This window comes from Aethalodelphis obliquidens, unplaced genomic scaffold (genome assembly GCF_003676395.1).
Source record: "Aethalodelphis obliquidens isolate GAN/ISIS:26980383/991018 unplaced genomic scaffold, ASM367639v1 scaffold23, whole genome shotgun sequence".
In the NCBI taxonomy this organism is placed as follows: Eukaryota; Metazoa; Chordata; class Mammalia; order Artiodactyla; family Delphinidae; genus Aethalodelphis; species Aethalodelphis obliquidens.
Window position 1 is genome coordinate 22311009 of NW_020837967.1, and position 22707 is coordinate 22333715.

Consider the following 22707-nt stretch of genomic DNA (forward strand, 5'->3'; position numbering starts at 1 on the left):
TTAAAAGGATACTTTATATTTCAGAAAACAACTTCTATTCAAAAACAATGAAAACTAGAACAAAGGAATGACATTTTAACATGCCAAAAGAAAAACTGTCAACTTAGATTGTTATACTCAGTGAAAAGGTCCTTCAACACCGTAGCCAAAATGAGCAAATTTTCAAGCAAACAAAGTCTGAGAGAATTCATCACCTGCACTATAAGAAATACAAAAGAAGTCCTCTGGGTTGAAGAGAAATGATCCTGAATAAAAGCCTAGACGGAATGAAGAGCATCAGAAAAGGTAAATATGTAAGTAAAGATGTAAAATTCTTTTTAATGCTTCAAAATTTTTTCTTTAACGTCTTTAAAACAACCGTAACTATAAGGTAGTATGGGATTTTTAACATGCGCAAAATCAAATATATGACAATAATTCCATAAAAGTCACAAAGGGGAGTAAGTTAAATTATAGTTTGCAAAGGTTTCTTACATTGTCTAGTAAGTGGTATTCCAGATGGATTTTGATATGTTCAGTTTGCAAAGCTTGCATTTTATAACCTCTGTGTAATCCCTAGAATTATTCAAAGAGGTATCGCTAAAAGCCAATAGAAGAGATAAAATGTAATACTAGAAACTACTTGATTAATCTAAAAGAAGACAGGGGAAAAAAGGAACAAAGGGCAAGTGGGATAAATAGAAAACAAGTAAGAAGATGACGTTAACTACATCAGTAGTTAAACATAAATGGACTAAATGTTCTAATTAAAGTAAGAAATAGTTAAACTAGATAAATAACAGAGTCCAGTCATTGCTGACTACAGAAGATACAATTTAAACATAAGATAGGTCCATAGTAAAAGGATGGGAAAAAATCCCTTGCATACACCAGTCATAAGAAAGCTATTGTGCCTATATTAATATCAGAAAAAGTAAACTTCAAGACACAGATCAAGAGGATATTTCATAATGATAAATAGGTTGATTCATCAGAAAGACAAAACAATCCTAAGTCTGCATGTACATAATAACATGGTGAAAAATGACAAGTAACAGAAGAAACACAAACATTTATAAACATAGTTGAGTATTTTAACACACGTCCTAGTAATTGATAGAATAAACAGATGAAAAAACAAGCAAGGATGTAGAAGGTCTGAAACGCTATTAACTAACTCAAGCTAGTCAACAGAATACTGCATCCAAAAACTGGAGAATATGCATTCTTTGCAAGTGCACAAGAACAGTTAACAAAATAGATCATATGCTTTTTCAAAGGAATTTCCTGATAAGTTTCAAAAGACTGAAATTATAAGACTATGTTCTCTGATTCCAATAAATTAAACCAGAACTCAATAATAATAATAATAATAATAAAGTAACTAGAAAATCCCCTGAATATTTTTAAATGGTGCAGCATACTTTTTAATAAGCCATGGATCAAAGAACAAATCACAGTGGAAATTAGAAAATGTTTCAGACTAGATAATAATAAAAATATGACATATCAAAATCCACAGGATGGAATAAAATTAGTGCTTGGAAAAAAGTTATGTAACTTAAATGCATGTATTAGAAATGAAATATTCAAAGTCAATGATCTAGGAAGCTTCCACCTGAAGAAGCTAGAAACAGAACAGGAAAATAAAATCAAAAACACTGTAGGAGGAAATAGTAGATAAAAGAAGAAACTCCTAAAATAGAAAAAAAAAATGATAGAGAAAATCAATGAAGCAAAAGTTGGCCCTTTGAAAGATTAGTAAAATTTATAAACCCTAGAAAGAAAAATATCAGGAATGAACACAAGGACATCACTCTGGATCTCTGACATAAAAGGAATACTAAAAGGACATTATGAAAAACTTTTTCTCTATAAATTTGAGAAATTCCCTAGAAATGAACAAATTCCTTCAAAAATACAACTTTGTAAAAGTAGCACAAGAAGAAATAGAAATTAAAGAGTAATATATCTGTTAAAGAAAATGAATGCCTAATTAAAAAACCTTCCTGGAAAGAAAATACCAGGCCCAGAATTCACTGGTGAATGCTACTGAACTTTTAGGAAGAAGTAATTACAATAATACAGAATATCTTTCAGTTTACAAGGAAGAAAGAACATTTCCCAATTCATGTTATATACTCACTATAACACTGATACCAAAACCTAAAAATGACATTACAAGAAAACTACAGACTAATATTCCTTGTAAATGTGAACACAAAAGTCCTTAATAAAATATAAGCAAATCAAATTTAGCAATATATAAAAATGATAGTACTACAATAACAAGTAAAGTTTACTCCATGATTCAAAATTGGCTTAACATTCAAAAAGCAAATAAATGTGTAATTCACTACATTAACAGATTTATGGAGCAAAAATATGCAATTAATTCAGTAGATAAAGAAAAAGGCCTTGATAAAAGTCAATACTGGATCACAGATAAAAATAGCAAGGTCATAGATAAAAACCAACAGCAACCCCATAACAGAAGGAAATTTTCTCAATTTGATAAAAACGTGTCTTATAAAAAACTCGTAGCTACTACTGTTATTTTTTTATTTTTTTAAATATCTTTATTGGAGTATAATTGCTTTACAATGTTGTGTTAGTTTCCGCTTTACAACAAAGTGAATCAGCTATATGCATACATATATCCCCATATCCCCTCCCTCTTGCGTCTCTCTCCCACCCTCCCTATCCCACCCCTCTAGGCAATCACAAAGCACCAAGCTGATCTCCCTGTGCTATGTGGCTGCTTCCCACTAGCTATCTATTTTACATTTGGTAGTGTATATATGTCCACGCCACTCTCTCACTTCGTCCCAGCTTACCCTTCCCCCTCCCCATGCCCTCAGGTCCATTCTCTACTTCTGCATCTTTATTCCTCTCGTGCCCCTAGGTTCTTCAGAACCTTTTTTTTTTTTTAGATTCCATATATATGTGTTAGCATAGTGTATTTGTTTTTCTCTTTCTGATTTACTTCACTCTGTATGACAGACTAGGTCCATCCACCTCTCTACAAATACTCAATTTCGTTTCTTTTTAAGGCTGAGTAATATTCCATTGTATATATGAGCCACATCTTCTTTATTCATTCATCTGTCGACGGACACCTAGGTTGCTTCCATGTCCTGGCTATTGTAAATACAGCTGCAATGAACGTTGTGGTACATGACTCTTTTTGAATTATGGTTTTCTCAGGGTATATACCCAGTAGTGGGATTGCTGGGTCGTATGGTAGTTCTATTTTTAGTTTTTTAAGGAATCTCCACACTATTCTCCATAGTGGCTGTATCCATTTACATTCCCACCAACAGTACAAGAGGGTCCCCTTTTCTCCACACCCTCTCCAGCATTAACTGTTTGTGGATTTTTTGATGATGGTCATTCTGATTGGTGTGAGGTGATACCTCATTGTAGTTTTGATTTGCATTTCTCTAATGGTTAGTGATGTTGAGCAACGTTTCATGTGTTTGTTGGCAATCTGTATATCTTCTTTGGAGAAATGTCTATTTAGGTCTCCTGCCCATTTTTGGATTGGGTTTTTTGTTTTTTTGATATTGAGCTGCATAAGCTGCTTGTATATTTTGGAGATTAATCCTCTGTCAGTTGCTTCATTTGCAAATATTTTCTCCCATTCTGAGGGTTGCCTTTTCATCTTATTTATGGTTTCCTTTGCTGTGCAAAAACTTTTAAGTTTCATTAGGTCCCATTTGTTTATTTTTGTTTTTATTTCCATTTCTCTATGAGGTGGGTCAAAAAGGATCTTGCTGTGATTTATGTCATAGAGTGTTCTGCCTATGTTTTCCTCTAAGAGTTTTAGAGTGTCTGGCCTTACATTTAGGTCTTTCATCCATTTGGAGTTTATTTTTGTGTATGATGTTAGGGAGTGTTCTACTTTCATTCTTCTACATGTAGCTGTCCAGTTTTCCCAGCACTACTTATTGAAGAGGCTGTCTTTTCTCCATTGTATATTTTTGCCTCCTTTATCAAAAATAAGGTGACCATATGTGCATGGGTTTCTCTCTGGGCTTTCTATCCTGTTCTGTTGATCTATATTTCTGTTTTTGTGGCAGTACCATACTGTCTTTATTACTGTAGCTTTGTAGTATAGTCTGAAGTCCAGGAGCCTGATTCCTCCAGCTCCATTTTTCATTCTCAAGATTGTTTTGGCTACATGGAGTCTTTTATGTTTCCAAACAAATTGTGAAATTTTTTTCTCTAGTTCTGCAAAAAATGCCATTGGTAGTTTGATAGGGATTGCACTGAATCAGTAGATTGCTTTGGGTTGTATAGTCATTTTCACAGTGTTGATTCATCCAATCCAAGAACATGCTATATCTCTCCATCTGTTTGTATCATCTTTAATTTCTTTCATCAGTGTCTTATAGTTTTCTGCATACAGGTCTTTTGTCTCCTTTGGTATGTTTATTCCTAGGTATTTTATTCTTTTTGTTGCAGTGGTAAATGGGAGTGTTTCCTTAATTTCTCTTTCAAATTTTTCATCATTAGTGTATAGGAATGCAAGAGATTTCTGTGCATTAATTTTGTATCCTGCTACCTTACCAAATTCATTGATTAGCTCTAGTAGTTTTCTGGTAGCATCTTTAAGATTCTCTATGTATAGTACCATGTCATCTGCAAACAGTGACAGTTTTACTTCTTCTTTTCCAATTTGGATTCTTTTTATTTCTTTCTCTTCTCTGACTGCTGTGTCTAAAACTTCCAAAACTATGTTGAATAACAGTGGTGAGAGTGGACAACCTTGTCTTGTTCCTGATCTTAGTGGAAATGGTTTCAGTTTTTCACCATTGGGAACAATGTTGACTGTGGGTTTGTCATATATGCCTATGTTGAGGTAAGTTCACCTCTATGCCTACTTTCTGGAGGGCTTTTATCATAAATGAGTGTTGAATTTTGTCAAAAGCTTTTTCTGCATCTATTGAGATGATCATATGGTTTTTCTCCTTCAATTTGTTAATATGGCTTATCACATTGACTGATTGGCATATATTGAAGAATCCTTGCATTCCTGGGATAAACCCCACTTGATCATGCTGTATGATCCTTTTAATGTGCTGCTGGATTCTGTTTGCTAGTATTTTGTTGAGTATTTTTGCATCTATGTTCATCAGAGATATTGGCCTGTAGTTTTCTTTCTTTGTGACATCTTAGTCTGGTTTTGGTATCAGGGTGATGGTGGCCTCGCAGAATGAGTTTCGGAGTGTTCCTCCCTCTGCTATATTTTGGAAGAGTTTGAGAAGGATAGGTGTTAGCTCTTCTCTAAATGTTTGATAGAATTTGCCTGTGAAGCCATCTGGTCCTGGGCTTTTGTTTGCTGGAAGATTGTTAATCACAGTCTCAATTTGGGTGCTTGTGAATGGTCTGTTTATATTTTCTATTTCTTCCTGGTTCATTCTCAGAAGGTTGTGCTTTTCTAAGAATGTGTCCGTTTCTTCCAGGCTGTCCATTTTATTGGCATATTGTTGCTTGTAGTAATCTCTCATGATCCTTTGTATTTCAGCAGTGTCAGTTGTTACTTCTCCTTTTTCACTTCTAATTCTATTATTTGAGTGTTCTCCCTTTTCTTCTTGATGAGTCTGGCTAATGGTTTATCAATTTTGTTTATCTTCTCAAAGAACAAGCTTTTAGTTTTATTGATCTTTGCTACTGTTTCTTTATTTCTTTTTCATTTATTTCTGATCTGATCTTTATGATTTCTTTCCTTCTGCTAACTTTGGGGGGTTTTTGCTCTTCTTTCTCTAATTGCTTTAGGTGTAAGGTTAGGTTTTTTATTTGAGATGTTTCTTGTTTCTTGAGGTAGGATTGTATTGCTATAAACTTCACTCTTAAAACTGCTTTTGCTGCATCTCATAGGTTTTGGGTCGTCGTGTTTTCATTGTCAGTTGTTTCTAGATATTTTTTGATTTCCTCTTTGATTTCTTCAGTGATCTCTTGGTTACTTAGTCGTGTACTGTTTAGCCTCCATGTGTTTGTATTTTTTACCAATTTTTTCCTGCAATTGATATCTAGTCTCGTAGCATTGTGGTCGAACAAGATACTTGCTATGATTTCAATATTCTTAAATTTATCAAGGCTTGATTTGTGACCCAAGATATGATCTATCCTGGAGAATGTTCCATGAGCACTTGAGAAGAAAGTATATTGTTGTTTTTGGATGGAATGTCCTATAAATATCAATTAAGTCCATCTTGTTTAATGTATCATTTAAAGCTTGTGTTTCCTTATTTATTTTCATTTTGGATGATCTGTCCATTGGTGAAAGTGGGGTGTTAAAGTCCCCTACTATGATTGTGTTACTGTCGATTTCCCCTTTTATGGCTGTTCACATTTGCCTTATGTACTGAGGTGCTCCTATGTTGGGTGCATAAATATTTACAATTGTTATATCTTCTTCTTGGATTGATCCCTTGATCATTATGTAATGTCCTTCTTTGTCTCTTGTAATAGTCTTTATTCTAAAATCTATTTTGTCCAATATGAGAATTGCTACTCCAGCTTTCTTTTGATTTCCATTTGCTTGGAATATCTTTTTCCATCCCCTCACTTTCAGTGAGGGACTTTCAGTCCCACTTTCAGTCTGTATGTGTCCCTAGGTCTGAAGCGGGTCTCCTGTAGACAGCATATATATGGGTCTTGCTTTGGGATCCATTCAGCCAGTCTATGTCTTTTGGTGGGAGCATTAGTCCATTTACATTTAAGGTAATTATCGATATGTATGTTCCTATTACCAGTTTCTTCATTGTTTTGAGTTTGTTATTGTAGGTGTTTTCCTTCTCTTGTGTTTCCTGCCTAGAGAAGTTCCTTTAGCATTTGTTGTAATGCTGGTTTGGTGGTACTGAATTCTCTTAGCTTTTGGTTGTCTGTAAAGGTTTTAATTTCTCCATCGAATCTGAATGAGATCCTTGCTGGGTAGAGTAATCTTGGTTGTAGGTTTTTCCCTTTCATCACTCTAAATATGTCCTGCCACTCCCTTCTGGCTTGCAGAGTTTCTGCTGAAAGATCAGCTGTTAACCTAATGGGGATTCCCTTGTGTGTTATTTGTTGTTTTTCCCTTGCTGCTTTTAATATTTTTTCTTTGTATTTAATTTTTGGTAGTTTGATTAATATGTGTCTTGGCATGTTTCTCCTTGGATTTATCCTGTATGGGACTGTCTGCACTCTCTCCCCTTTTAGCCAGTTTTGTTTTCCACTTCTCTACAGACAACACATCTTCTTACTGCCTATTCTGGGGCTGGCTGCTCCCACTGCCATGCCCTGGACGAACTCCTGAACTTCAGAGAACATGTTTACTGGGCCCTCTCCTGTCCTTTAGTCTCAATGTCCCTTGACATCCCCCTCCACCCTGGCATGTGGAAAGCAAGTCAAAGCCTCTTAGCACAAGTTTCACTGTGCAGAACATTCAGCGCAGGGAATGGAAGAAGTGCTGGGTAGAGCACGGAATCACGAAAATAAAGTGTCAGGAACCTCAGCCCTTGGGTGATGATGCAGGGCAAGTGTTGGGGGAACTCAGCACTTTGCCCTGCACAATGGCATGGATGATGATTTGGATGGAAAATGGAGCTTTGATTGACAGAAAATAGTGATTCTGATTCCCGGTGCGAGAGAACTCAGAAAATGAAAAGAAGAAAACAAGTGTTTGAAAATGGCTCTTTGCGCAAATAATACTAATTAAGTCATTCACGTGAACGCATTGCCATTTTCCCTAATTGCCATTTCCACCATGCTGCCTATTAACAACGATCTAGACCACCACATATGTCAGATGGACTCAGTTTAACTGGACAGTGTATACCATCATCACAGTTTATAGCTCACGTGGCCTAACCTACCCTATCCGCCCATAAGTTTATGGACTCTAATGGAACATTTGCCTCATGAATTTTGTTTTCCCCCATAAATGTTGAATTCTAGGAAGCTTTGTGCTTTCCACGGTTGGGAACTTAATCTTTGTTCTCTGCTTCTGTTTATGTCTCTCTCCATGGTCATCCATTGCAAATGCTGCTGCCCTGTTGCCCTTCCATCTGTTGGAACTCAGGCTAACTTCGAAAGACAAAATGGAAACGTCCAGTGTTTCAACAAGAAATTGTTTGGCGTTGTCTCATGGTACTTAATTAAGAAGGCACAAAAGAAGGAGCTCTGCCCTCTGCAATGCTTACGTTATTATCCACCAACTAAAGAGACCGTAAACCATCACTCACTGAGCCATACATCTGAGAGCCACAGGTTCCAGGTTTCCTAAAAGCCCAATTTTCAATATTCTGTCTTTCAACTTTTGGTTCAGAAAATATGGTTTCTGTACTCAGGGCCCATGACTGTCCAGCTGCACATTACCTGAGTTATGCTACCCGAGACTGCAGTGAAGTGTTTCTGATGGCAATGGGGCCAGGTGCTCTGTAGTCCTCTTCACTGTTAAGCATCCCTCAGAGAGAAGAAATGGTGGCAGTGGACAGACCACTCTGTCTGCACAGACCAAACCTCCTCGTGCAGATCTGGCTACACTGATGTCATTGCTGTTTCAGAATGCTTGCTCTTTCAAAACAAGGAAATGAGTTGGGAAGCTATGGTCCACTGTGACAACAACAGGAAGCAATTTTAAATGATGATTGTGTTAGATCCGGATCGTAACTGTGACAAATTACCACACACTGAATGGCTTAAAAACAACTTATATTTATTATCTTCAATTCTGAAGTCAGACATCCAAAATGGATTGGAAGAAGGCTCTAGAAGAGAATCTGTTTCTTTGGCTTTTCCGTCTTTTAGAGGTAGCCCACATTCCTTGTTCTTGGTCTCCTGGTTCACTCTGATCTCTGCTTCCAAGGTCATATCTCCTCAGATTCTCCCACCTCCTTCTTTCCCTTAAAGGACTATGGTAATTACATCAGACCCACCTGGATAATCCAGGATATTCCAGGACAATCTCCCTATCTCAAGATGCCCAACCTAACCACATTTGCAAAGTCCCTTTTGCCACATAAGGCGACACATTCACAGGGTCCAGGATTGGGATATGGACATAGTAGAGGAGAAGGTGGCGATTATTCTGCCGACTGCAATCATCGGGAAATTTATGGCAAAACAAGGAAAAGCATTCCTAATACAACATTAATTGAAGCAACTGAAATTATATGGCATATAAAAATGTACACATGGAGTAGACAATCAGGGTTAAATGTGAAAAAAGTTTTGTAAAAACAGCAGGATAATACTAGATGCTTTCACCATTCCACCTCTAGCCAATCATTTTCTTTAACGGTATGTTCTAGGCGGGGGAGGAGGGAAGATTTGAGATTCATAGGAACACACAAAGAAAGACAGTAATTAAAATGGAAAAATAGGAAATACGTTTCCTTTATCTCAACAAATAAGTAGAACATGTTCCTTCCTAATTTTTAATGAACGGGACAGAAATAAATGAATGAAAGCAAAACCAAGGTTAGCTTGGTCAGATGGAAGAGTATCATCACTTCACTTCCATGATTCAGTCAAGTAGACAAAGGTAGTACAGTTACTCATAATAGTAAAAGAGAAGGCAAACGTGATCTATGAATCGAGAACCCTAACAGCACCATTTCTTTAGAAATTCTGTGTTTATAATCTGAATTTAACTGTTATCAATTTTTATAACAGCTTTCTTGACATATTTTACGTACCATAAAATTCACACTTTTCAAGTAAATATCAAATGCATGGTTTTTAGTATATTCACGAAGTTGTGCAAGCATCACCAGTATCTAATTTTAGAACATTTCCATCACCCCAAAAAGAAACTCCATAGCCATTAGCAGGCTTTCCCCATTTCCCATCTCTCCAGCCCCTGGCCACCACTAATCTACTTCCTGTCTATGAAGTTACCTACTCTGGATATTTCACTTAAATGAAATCATACAACATGTGGTCTTTCGTGACTGGTTTCTATTACTTAGCGTAATGTTTTCAAGGTTCATCCACATTACAACGTGAATCAGTATTTCATTCCTTTTTATGTCCCATGAATACTCCATTGAACGGATACAGCTCATTTTATTTATCCATTCATCAGCTGACAGACATTTAGGGTGTTCTACTTCTTGTTATGAGGCATGATACTGCTGTGAACATTTGTGTACAAATGTTTGTGTAGAAACCGTTTTCATTTCTCTCGGGTGTATACCTAGGAGTGGAATTGCTGGGTCACATGGCAACTTTATATTTAACATGTTGAGGAACTGCCAAGCTGTTTTCCAAAGTGGCTGCACCGTTTTACAACCCCGCCAGCAATGTGTGAGGAGTTCGATTTCCAGATATTTTCATTAATACTTGTTATTGTCTGTTTTTAAAATTATAGCAATCCTGGTGGGTTTGAACAGGTTTCTCATTATGGTTTTCATCTTCATTTCCCTAATCATAATGATGTTGAAACTTCTCTTTATGTGACCATTAATGATTTGCATACCCTCTTCAGAGAAATATCTATTCAAATTCTCTGCCTATTTGTTAATTGAGTTATTTATCTTTTTATTGTTGAGCTGTAAGAATTCTTTATATATTCTGGACACACGTCCCTTATCAGATATATGATTTGCAATATTTTTGCCATTCTGTGGATATGCTGTTCATTTTTCAAAACCAAATACACTTTATGCATGCTTATTCAAGATTATAACAATGCCAGGAAAACTGACCGTGCATGTTATTCCTTTCACATTTTTATTTTCTCTCCATTTCTTTTTTTCCCTTTAAACTTCAATATTACCATTCTAAAATTATTTAATATGTGATTGTCAAAGACAAATCTTACCTTGACATTCAACACATAGTGGAACTCCTCTCTATAAAACACTTGTTCTCTTTATCCTGCACTGCAGTTTTCATTTCTTTGTACCTGTAACCACCCCAAAAACTATATATATATTTTTCTAATACACGCTCTCACCTCTTATCTCTTACTTATAAAATCGAAGATAATATCCCACCTTGGGGCTCTACATAGTCCCCATGGGTTGCTTCTTTCAAATTCAGAACCACTGAGCATGAACTTCCTGCTCTATCTGCTAAACGCTGCTTTTTTCTTTCCTGCTGTCAGTAGTTGCTGCTACGCTTTTTAAACACGAAAATCTTTTTAGAAGCTATAATCCCTAATCGTGCAGGTGATCATCTCTGTCTACAGTGTCTCAAAATTTTAATTTTTTATTAAAAGGATTATCAACCAAAATAACTGTCCTGGAATAAAATGATTCCAGGTCTTTCTTTCTTTTTCTTTTTTTTTGGATCTGCCCATTATTCTTTACTCTATCTTCAGAAAGCTACTGACATACTTTCAAATCATGTCACTTATTTCTTTCAGCAGCTTTTTCTATGACAAGATAACTGTAATCAGACCTGAGATATTCATTCTGCTTTTAATACTTTTTCACTCTTTGGACCTTTCTTAAAACCTAAACTGTTAGCAGTTAAGGTCCTTTCTCAATACTCTCAGGAGGCATTTGGATAAAATGGTTCCCACAGAAAACTACATCCTCACTATGAAAGGGGAGTTATGTGCATCCTTTGGTGATCATGCAGCATAAGGTACTAATATTTGATAAGGCAAAGCAAGAGTCTTCTCTGTTGTAAAATTACTGTGCATAACTTAAGTTAAATTTCTCAATTGTTAGTAGAGATTGTAAGGACATTTTTTACCCTCAAAGCCTATGTAGTAGATGCCATTACCACGTCTGTTCACTTAGCTCTTACTCATATAAAATTACCAGGAAGTTTCACTGCAGCTTGTGAATTTGGCTAGGTAAATTTTCAGTGAGGTAACTAAGAGGATTACTGGGTATCCACATAATGAAACGTTACGTAAGAGACTACTAAAAGCAACTATATACCAATAAAATGGACAACCTAGAAGAAATGAACAAATTCTTAGAAAGGTACAATCTCCCCATCCTGAATCAGGAGGAAATAGAAAATATGAACAGACCAATTACAAGTACTGAAATTGAATCTGTGACTTAAAAACTCCCAACCAAAAAAAGCCCAGGACCGATGGCTTCACAGGTGAATTCTACCAAACAGTTAGAGAAGATTTAACAATACCTGTCCTTCTGAAACTACTCCAAAAAACTTCAGAGAAAGGAACACTCCCAAATTCATTCTATGAGGCCACCATCACATTGATACCAAAACCAGACAAAGATACCACAAAAAAAGAAAATTACGGGCCAATACCACTGATGAACGTAGACACAAACACCCTCAACAAAATACTAGCAAACCGAATGCAACAGTACATTTAAAGGACCACACACCATGATCAAACGAGATCTATCCCAAGGATGCAAGGATTTTTCAACATCCGCAAATTAATCGGTGTGATACAACACATTAACAAACTGAAGAACAAAAACCATGTGATCATCTCAATGGATGCAGAAAAAGCTTTTGACAAAATTCAACATCCGTATATGATAAAAACTCTCCAGAAAGTGGGCATAGAGGGAACCTACCTCAACATAATAAAGGCCATATATGACAAACCCACATCTAACATCGTCCTCAACGGTGAAAAACTGAAGGCATTTCCTCTAAGATCAGGGAAAAGACAAGAATGTCCACTCTCGCCACTTTTATTCAACATAGTTTTGGAAGTCCTATCCGCATCAATCAGAGAAAAAAAAGAAATAAAAGGACTCTAAATTGGAAACGAAGTAAAACTGTCACTGTCTGCAGATGACATGATGCTATACATGGAAAATTCTAAAGACTCTACCAGAAAACTACTAGAGCCCATCAATGAATTCAGTAAAGTTGGAGAATACAAAATTAATACAGTAAGTCCCCTACCTACGAACCTTCAAGTTGAGAACTTTCAAAGATGCAAACCTGCGTTCGCATATCCAATCACGTAAGTTAGTTCACATGTCTGGTGTACACTGTCACGTGCGGGCATCCTCTACAAGTGGTTGTGCGTTTGTGTACTTTACTGTACAGTACTGTATAGAGTAAAATCGTACAGTATGTTTATTTCAAGCTCAGGATGTCTGGAAGCAAGTGTAAAAGCAGCGGTGATACAGCTAGTACTGCTGAGAAGCACCAAGCAATAACGATGGAAACAAAAGTGAAAATAATTGAGACAGTGGAGCGAGGTGAAAAGATGGTAGACATCGCTCATTCTTATAACACTGAACTCCTTGCTGTGGGGCACAAGGAGCTTACTAATGAAGACCTGATTGAATTGGAGGCCCAGAGTCAGGACGAAGAGAGACAAGAGGAAGAAGTAACTGAAGAACCAAAGAGATTCACAACGCAGGAAATGCCAAGGGGATTTTTTTATTTGAGGAGACACCGTTATTTTTTGAGTCACAGGACCTGAACACAGAATGGTACACGAAGGTTTCAGCAGCCACTCAGAATGCAATCCAGTGCTACCGTCATCTATGATGAGCAAAAAAGAGCTACTACCCAGACATCACCGGATCATTTTTTTCAAGAGGGTAGGTAGAATCGAATCCAGCAAGGAACCAGAACCTGTGCCATTAACATCAGGTGTGAGCAAAATTGCAGCTTGCCCTCCGTCTCCTATTGCTGACAATCCTTCAGCTCTACCATCTTCCATGTCCTCTCCCTCCTCCAGTCAGTAACTCTTCTTTCCTGTTCACTTGATGCCAGCCCCTGTATGCCAGCTGTTGTACTGGACTATTGTACTTTTCAAGGTACTGTACTGTAAGATTAAAAATGTTTTCTTTATATTTTGTGTTTGTTGTTTTTTATGTATTATTTGTGTGAAAAGTATTACAAACCTATTACAGTACAGTACTGTATAGCCGATTGTGTTAGTTGGGTACCTAGGCTAACTTTGTTGGACTTAGGAACAAATTGGACTTACGAACGAGTTCTCGGAACAGAACTCGTTCATATGTAGGGGACTTACTGTACACAGAAATTTGTTGCATTTCTATATACTAACAATAAAAAAAAAATCAGAAAGAGAAATTAAGGAAACAATCCCATTTACCATCACATCAAAGAGAATAAAATACCTAGGAATAAACCTACCTAAGGAGGCAAAAGACCTGTACTCTGAAAACTATAAGATGTTGATGAAAGAAATCAAAGATGACACAAATATATTGAAGGATATACTATATTCTTGGATTGGAAGAATCAATATTGTCAGAATGACTATACTACCCAAGGGAATCTACAAATTCAATGCAATCATTATCAAATTACCAATGGCACTTTCCACAGAACTAGAACAAATAATTTAAAAATTTGTATGGAAACACAAAAGACCCCTAATAGCAAAAGCAATCTTGAGAAAGAAAAACAGAGCTGGAGGAATCAAGCTCCCTGACTTCACACTATATTACAAAGCTACAGTCATCAAAACAGCATGCTACTACCACAGAAACAGACACACAGATCAATGGAACAGGATAGAAAGCCCAGAGATAAACCCATGTACTTATTTATGGTCAGTTAATCTACAACAAAGGAGGCAAGAATATACAATAGAGAAAAGATAATCTCTTCAATAAGTGGTGCTGGGAAAATGGTCAGCTACGTGTAAAAGTATGAAAGGAGAACATTCTTTAACACCATATACAAAATTAAGCTCAAAATGGATTAAAGACCTAAATCTAAGAAGGGATACTACAAAACTCCTTAGAGGAAAACAGGCAGAACACTCTTTCACATAAATCACAGCAACATTTTTTTGGTTCTGGATCCTGGATTAATGGAAATAAAAACAAAAATAAACATATGGTACCTAATTAAACTTAAAAGCTTTTGCACAGCAAAAGAAACCATAAGCAAAATGAAAAGACAACCTACAGAATGGGAGAAAATATTTGCAACTGATGCAACCAACAAGGGATTATTCTCCAAACTATACAAACAGCTCATACAACGCAATATAAAAAACAAACAAACAACCCAATCAAAAAATGGGCAGAAGATCTAAATACACGTTTCTCCAAAGATATACAGATGGCCAAAACGGCACATAAAATGTTACTCAACACGGCTAATTGCTAGAGAAATGCAAATCAAAACTACAATGAGGTATCACTTCACACCAGTCAGAATGGCCATAATGAAAATGTCTACAAATAATAAATGCTGGAGAGGGTGTGGAGAGAAAGGAACCCTCCTACACTGTTGGTGGAAATGTAAATTGGTGCAGCCATCATGGAGAACAGTATGAAGGTTCCTTAAAAAGCTAAAAATAGAGCTACCATATGATCCTGCAATCCCACTCCTGGGCATATATCGGAGAAAACCGTAATTTAAAAAGATACATGCAACCCAATGTTCACTGCAGCACTATTTACAATAACTGGGACATGGAAGCAACCTAAATGTCCATCTACAGAGGAATGGATAAAGATGTGGTATGTGTATATATATATATACACTGTTGGTGGAAATGTAAATTAGTGCATGAATCATTACTCAGCCATTTATTCAGGTCCAAAATGGATGGACCTACAGATTATCATGCTAAGTGAAGTAAGCCAGACAAAGACAAATACCATATGATATTGCTTATATGTGGAATCTAAAAAAAAAAATGATACAAATGAACTTATATACAAAGCAGAAATAGACCCACAGATATAGAAAACAAACTTATGGTTACCAAAGGGGAAAGGGGAGGGGGGGATAAATCAGGAGTTTGGGATTAACATATATACACTACTGTATATAAAATAGATAAACAACAAGGACCTACTGTATAGCACAGGGAACTATACTCAATATTTTGTAACAACGTATGAGGAAAAAGGATCAGAAGAAATATATATGTATTATAACTGAGTCATTTTCCTGTCCACCTGAAACTAACACAACATTGTAAATAACTATACTTAAATAAAAAATTTAAAAACGTGTAAAATAAGACAAATCCTTTTTTCAAATAACATCTTTTCAACTGTTTGAAGAGAGCTGTAATATGACTTATGGGTCTTCCCTTCCTTTGTTCTTTTCACTGTTCTCAACTTGACTTACTGACTTTCTTCTAGAATTATAGAATAAGCCAGAGCAAATACTTCCCCTTTTCATTGAGGTGTGAATACATTCAGTAAAGAATGTTAAATGTTCAACTCAGTGAAGGGTTACATCTTTTTATGTTTACTTAATCATCACCCAGATAAAGATACAAAAACATTTCCAGCACATGAGATGCTCTTTTATTCCCTTCCCAATAAACAAGCACTCCCAGCAGCTATTCCCTCTAGCTTAGCACAGAGTGAGTAGACAAAAATACCCAGTTCCTAGTTTCTCCTTGATATGGTCTAAACCACATATTTAACCTCCTGAAATACCAGCTGCTGCTTGAAGCTCCGGCTTCCAATTAGCCTGATTGGGGAGCTAAAGGGGCAGGCAATTAGAAGTCCCCCAAGGGCCTGAATGGGTATGTGGGCATCTCTCATGCCTTTGGGACACTGATGAGTCTTGGTACATCCTATTCTCCCGGGAGCCATTAAAAATAAAGACAGCAGGGCTTCCTTGGTGGCGCAGTGGTTGAGAGTCCGCCTGCCGATGCAGGGGACGCGGGTTCGTGCCCCCGTCCGGGAAGATCCCACATGCCGCGGAGCGGCTGGGCCCGTGAGCCGTGGCCGCTGAGCCTGCGCGTCTGGAGCCTGTGCTCCGCAACGGGAGAGGCCACAGCAGTGAGAGGCCCGCGTACCGCAAAAAAATAAATAAATAAAGACAGCAGCTTGGACAAATACAAAGGTGTAAGATGTAACCAGGAGGTTGGGCTGGGCTGATTGGAGAAGTTCAACACCTACGTGAGGGCACACTACCAAGACTGCGAGGGCAGACGGTTTTGTTTAATGTGAAGAAACCAACACAGAGAGAAAAGGAAAGTGAAGAAACAGGAGAATATGTTCCCAACAGAAGAATAAGTCTCCAGAAACGGATCTTAATGAAAGGGAGATAAGTGATTGGTCTGACAGAGCGTTCAAAATAACAGTCATGATGTTGCTACTGAAGTCGGGAGAGCAGAGCATGAACAAAGTGAGAATTTTAACAAAGAAACAGAAGATATTAAAAGGTACCAAACAGAAATCAGAGCACTGAAGTACACAATAGCTGAACTGAAAAATTCAACAGAGAGGTTCAACAGCAGAGTCTCGATCAAATGGAAGACAGGATCACCATATCTGAAGGTATGTCAGTGGAAATCAACCAGAGGAGCAAAAAGAAAGGGAATGAAAAGGCATGAAGGTAGCTTAAGGGACTCATGGAACACCATAAACGTTATTCTCACTAGATTTTTCTTTCATTTTGTTTCATCCAAGCCTTCTGAAAGGTGGCACATTTTAAACTTAAGTCACAACATTTCCACTTTCTATGGCAAAACTGCTACATGGCTTTTAAAGAGACTAAACCATATAATACATTAAATCTAAGTCTATTTATCAAAATGGTAAATGAGTAGGAATGCATTTAAAACACATCGTTAAGAGTTTTCTGGAAAAGCATTGGGCAATATTATTCCGTAGGAAGTAATGAACTAAAAATGAAAACAAACTTAATACTAATAATTTTAATTTGCATAATGCCTAATAAAAGTGCTTTCAAAATGCCTGAAGGAAGGTTTGTGAAGCACACTGAAATAGTAGAAACTACACTACTTGTTAAATTAAATGCTAGGGAATATGATTTTTATTCTGTTGGTCCACATGCCTTAATTTTTTTTTTTTTTTTGCGGCACGTGGGCCTCTCACTGTCGTGGCCTATCCCGTTGCGGTGCACAGAGCTCCGGACGCGCAGGCTCAGCGGCCATGGCTCACGGGCCCAGCCGCTCCGTGGCATGTGGGATCTTCCCGGACCGGGACACAAACCCGTGTCCCCTGCATCGGCAGGCGGACTCTCAACCACTGCGCCACCAGGGAAGCCCTGCCTTAACCTTTAACTGCCTTCGTATCCTTAGATGTTCAAGAGGAATAATGTTAATGACTTATTACATTTGGTCATGATGAAGAAAAACTTAAGACTATGTACTCTAAATCACATGATGAATATAAATTACCATCTGATTAATCATGAATGATTCACAGCCAGGTTGCTATCCCTGTCCTGATGTCTGAAGGTTCCAAAACTACCTTGAAGGAGCCATTTGGTACCTTAGAAAGAATAGCAAAGTAACTCAAAAGTGCGAAGTTGCAAAACCCATTATTTTAAGAGCATGATTCTAATATAGCAGCACAAAATAAACCCTAACCTTTCCCTTTCTGTGACACAGCTGTCATCTTAGCTTTGACTGTGACTGTTAATTTAGTCAATGACTACTTCAATTCCAGCTGAGCAAAAGAAACTCTCGTTCATTAAAATCCATTTCTCAATTCAAACAACTACCAGCCATACAAGCTGTCCCTGCAATTAAGGAAATGTAAAGTGATGCCCCGCAGAGAGGAAGGAAGTCAGGTCAGAAGCTAGGCCAACAAATCATTTTCTCCTTACAGCTTCCCAGAAAAGCTCTGGCAGGGGACATGACCAGACCATGAACCAGAATAAATAGGTGAAGGTTAGTTTGTATCATGCCTCTATATATTCACCACACAAAAGAATTCTTTTTCCCTGGACTGCACTAAATTCTGGATTCTGTCCAGATTCCATACACTTTCACTCATTCTGCTACAATCATGTTTTATATTATCAAGAAGTCTGCAGAGTCTTAAGATCACAACATTGGGTAGATCAAGTCTACACTGCTTTCCTTCTGAATTGCCTTAATTATAAATTTAAATAAGCCTCAGGCAGTTATAATTCTACTTCTCAATGCATTCTCATAAATGAACCATCAATTTCTTTGCACTTGAAGTAATTCTTTTTTTTTGCCTTTCAGCCTAAGAAAATATGAATTCTGCACACAATTATTGCAGTGTTTATTCAAACAGTCATTTATCCCGTGTCTTCCTGAAAAACAAAATTATTGTATTCAACATCACCCTGCTACTTTCCTGATAGCATTTTTGCATGTCCTTAATCTGAATACCTTTCTAGGTTGTTTGCTTGATATGAGAACCTGAATCTAGTTCATTGCCATGAATGACTCATTTGGAAGACTTGTTTAAATCAGATATTAATAATAAATACAAAGTGAATGCTCTATCAAGTCTGACAATTCAGAAGCTGCTTGGAATCCACGAACTCAATAGAGAAACGTGGGCTAATTATTGCATGAACCCCAAACAATTTACCAGCTCACTAGTTCTAGCCCAACCACCACAATTTATCACCACCTTGTTTGTCCTTCCTCACCTCTCCCTCTTTCTGACACAGACATACCCACACACAGACACTTGTACCCATACTCAGCCATTATCTGAGAGATTTAAGTCAACCTAAAAACAAAATTATATGCAGAAAATTAAATGACTGATCTCTCCTTTCATCACACACATAGTCTCCCCATCTCTAGAATATCTTTCAACTACCTGTCGTGCAGAGTTGACACAGAGATAAAGACACAAACCAGGGCTTCCCTGGTGGCGCAGTGGTTGGGAGTCCGCCTGCCGATGCAGAGGACACGGGTTTGTGCCCCGGTCTGGGAGGATCCCACATGCCACGGAGCGGCTGGGCCCGTGAGCCATGGCCGCTGGGCCTGCGCGTCCGGAGCCTGTGCTTCGCAGAGGGAGAGGCCGCAGCGGTGAGAGGCCCGCGTACTGCAAAAAAAAAAAAAAAAAACAAACCACAAACCAATGGGATAAAACACAAAGTCTCAAATAGATCCCACTATACATGGATTTCTGTGGTTACGAATTTTAGAGTGAAACATCACAAAGGGAAATAGAGGGACTTCGCTGGTGGTGCAGTGGTTGAGAATCCACCTGCCAATGCAGGGGACACGGGTTCGATCCCTGGTCCGGGAAGATCCCACATGCCGCAGAACAACTAAGCCCATGTGCCACAACTACTGAGCCCATGCACCGCAACTACTGAAGTTTGTGAGCCTAGAGCCCGTGCTCCCCAACAAGAGAAGCCACCACAATAAGCATGCGCCCCGCGATGAAGAGTAGCCACCACTCGCTGCAACTAGAGAAAGCCCGTGCGCAGCAATGAAGACCCAGCGCAGCCAAAACAAAAAACAGAACAAAAAACAAAGGGAAATAGAAACAGCTTGTGTAGACAAAAGCACTTGTGTCCACGGGGAGTGAGGTATGGGCAACCTACAATCACAAGACAGCAGAGAGGAAAAGAAACTGCAGCAAAACCAATAGACAAAGATAAATGTCTCTACCAGATAAACAGCTCTTTCAAATTTATAAAGAAAACATCAAGCATTTTATAGATGCAAACAGTGAAAACAATGTTCATCTTAGAAGACAACGCTAAAATATTGGGTTGGCCAAAAAGTTTCTTCAGTTAGTGAAGCCATTGTTCAATAAAATTCTTGGTGAAAATGAAAACTGTCTCTTTTATTTTCACTCAAAACTGAACGAACTTTTTGGCCAACCCAATACCATTTTACACCTAGTAAGTTAGTTTCAGGAAACGTTTTGCAAATGCTGGTGAGACTGGAATAAAAGGGTAAAATTAATAGCACTGAAAATTAGTATATACAGATGGCCAAAAAGCACATGAAAAGATGCTCAACATCACTAATCATTAGAGAAATGCAAATGAAAACTACAATGAGGTATCACCTCACACCAGTTAGAATGGGCATCATCAAAAAATCTACAAACAATAAATGCTGGAGAGGGTGTGGAGAAAAAGGAACCCTCTTGCCCTGTTGGTGGGAATGTAAATTGATACAGCCACTATGGAGAACAGTGTGGAGGTTCCTTAAAAAACTGAAAATAGAACTACCATACGACCCAGCAATCCCACTCCTGAGCATATACCTGCAGAAAACTGTAATTCAAAAAGATACATGCACCCCAATGTTCACTGCAGCACTATTTACAATAGCCATGACATGGAAGCAACCTAAATGTCCACTGACAGAGGAATGGGTAAAGAAGATGTGGTATATATATACAATGGAATATTACTCAGCAACAGAAAAGAACAAAATAATGCCATTTGCAGCAACATGGATGAACCTAGAGACTGTCATTCTGAGTGAAGTAAGTCAGACACAGAAATACAAATATCATATGATATCGCTTATGAATCTAAAAAAAAGGGGGTACAAATGAACTTATTTACAAAACAGAAGTAGAGTCACAGATGTAGAAAAACAAACTTATGGTTACCAGGGGATAAGGGCGGGGGACGGATAAATTGGGAGATTGGCATTGACATATAGACACTACTATATATAAAATAGATAACTAATAAGAACCTTCTGTATAGCACAGGGAACTCTACACAATACTCTGTAATGGCTGATATAGGAAAAGAATCCAAAAAAAAGAGTGGATATATGTATACGTATAACAGATTCAGTTTGCTGTACACCTGAAACTAATACAACATTGTAAATCAACTATACTCCAATAAAATTTTTTTAAATTAGTATAAACATCTGAAAAAGCAACACAACAAAAAAATGCATCCAGAATTATTAAAATATTCATACTATTGAATCCAGTAATGTAACTGATTGATATTTATTCCAAGGAAATAATACAATAGAAGAAAAAACTATCTGCTGAAATGTGTTCACTTCAGAATTATTTATACAATAATGCAACTGCATAATTACAAGAAAACAATTTAAGTGATGAAAATATTATGTTAGAATTTGCTCACTGCAGCCTTATTTATAAAGGTGGAGGAAGAAGGCTTAGAATCAAATCAAATTAATATCCAAAAAGAAGAAATTACATAAATAATATCAGTTCCATGAAATACGATATAGCTGTTTTAAATAATTATAACTGCTATACATAAATCTGAAAATTACATAAGGAAAAAATTACAAATATTTTTCATAAAATAAGTAAAAAATTACAAATATTCTTTTTAAAATTACAAATATAAGTAAAAGATTGCAAATATATTAAAATATAGAGTGGAATTATGGGCTTTTTTCCCTTCAAATTTTCTTTGAATTAAAAAAATTTTTTTTTTCTATTTTTTGTGCTTAATGGTTTTTAAAATTTATTTAAGGGGAACATTAATAGTTTTTGGTTACACAACAGCTATGTCTACTGAGCAGTATCCTGGGGTTTGAGATTCTAATAAAACTGTTTTAGGTATATTTCTTTCATGTTGTGAGGGAAATGCAAATTAAAACCACAGTGTGTATTGTATTCACCTACAATAAATGGTTATAATCAGAAACAAACAAATAAAAATGCTGGTAACAATGTAGAGAAATTGGATCCCTTGCACATTGCTTGTGGAAATGTAAAATGGTACAGACAATATGTACAGTAGTATGGCATTTCCTCAAAAAGATAAAAATATAATTACAGTTTGCTCAAGAACTCCATTCCTAGATATGTGCCACAAAGAACTGGAAACAGGTGTTCAAACAAAAACTCGTACACGAATATTCATAGCAGCATGGTTGACACTGGTCCAATGGTAGAAACAATTTGAATAGCCATCAGCGGGTGAATGGATAAGCAAAAGAGGGCAGATCTATACACTTCCCTATTACTCCACATACACAGAAATAGAGTAAAATGGTGCAGCAGCTATGGAAACCAGTATGGCAGTTCGTCAAAAACTTAAACATAAATTAACGTATGCTTGTCAATTCCACTTCAGGGGAATGAACCCCAAAGTTTTGAAAGTAGGGAGTGAAATAGATGT